We start from the raw sequence: 1,104 nt of genomic DNA on the forward strand, positions 1-1,104 counted from the left end.
GTTTTCTGTCATTATTCAGTTGTCAGTTGACAGTTTGAGAATAGTCATTAATTCCGAAAGGGTTGAGAGGGACCGGGTGTGGCGGTCACCCCTTTCCCTCATGCCATACAGTACCACCCTTATAATGTTGATAGTAATGATGATAATGCAAGATATATACCGTATACAAATATAGCAGGCGCTATGCTAGGCTTGAATGATATACATATGGTTCACGTATGCTAATTTCAGCAAACAGAGCGAGGCATGTAAGGGACACACCCCTGGCAAAGGGACCGCGGATCGCACCCATTTTGCACATTCCATGACCTATATGACATCCGCTCATTGACTCAGTTGTCATACTCGCGTGACCTACTTCACTTGCAACTGACACTCGTGGCAAACAGCTAACCATGCTGTTATCCCTCCCTTGTTTCCTCATATATTATTTCATATTTGGGTGACTTCCTTAGCCCGCATTGCCAACCAAAGACTTCTATAAATTTGCAGTGTTGATAAAGACGATAACAATGTAGGAGATCTATAAGATGCAATCCTCTTTATGCTAAATCTACCGAATTTCTTAGCTTCCTGAAACACCCAAAACGATCCATTTTATAATCACTATAACCTATAACAGTAATAAATCTTATTCTGTATCCCCGTATAGAATTTCGATCCATACTACAGGCATTCAAAAATCAAATGCCAACACTCGGTCTCTACAACTTTTTCGACCTAAACTCAAGACAAACACCCAAGCTGGTATCCCCCCAACCCCTTCCCCTTCCTTCCCTCCTTGCTTCCTCTCTTGATGCCTCGCAGGACCGACCGCTGCCACCACACAGCTGCGTTCGAGCCGGTGTGTGAATTGTACTTAATCCGAGGCGAGAGAACGGCTACTGCCTCGACCCAATTCGACGCTACTCTCCTGGGTCCTTCTGCTCCTCTTCTCCTTATACAGTGTCTCCAGCCCCTTCTGAAATATTTAATATTTGGCATTTCTATTATTTATATTATCTCTATAGTTGCGATAAGAATTTCGGTTCAGATTTTAATATTTCTGTCTACATCGATATGTTTATGAAAATATACGCACACACACATATATAAATATGTGTC

The sequence above is a fragment of the Penaeus monodon genome, chromosome 27 (assembly GCF_015228065.2).
Source record: "Penaeus monodon isolate SGIC_2016 chromosome 27, NSTDA_Pmon_1, whole genome shotgun sequence".
NCBI classification, from domain to species: domain Eukaryota; kingdom Metazoa; phylum Arthropoda; class Malacostraca; order Decapoda; family Penaeidae; genus Penaeus; species Penaeus monodon.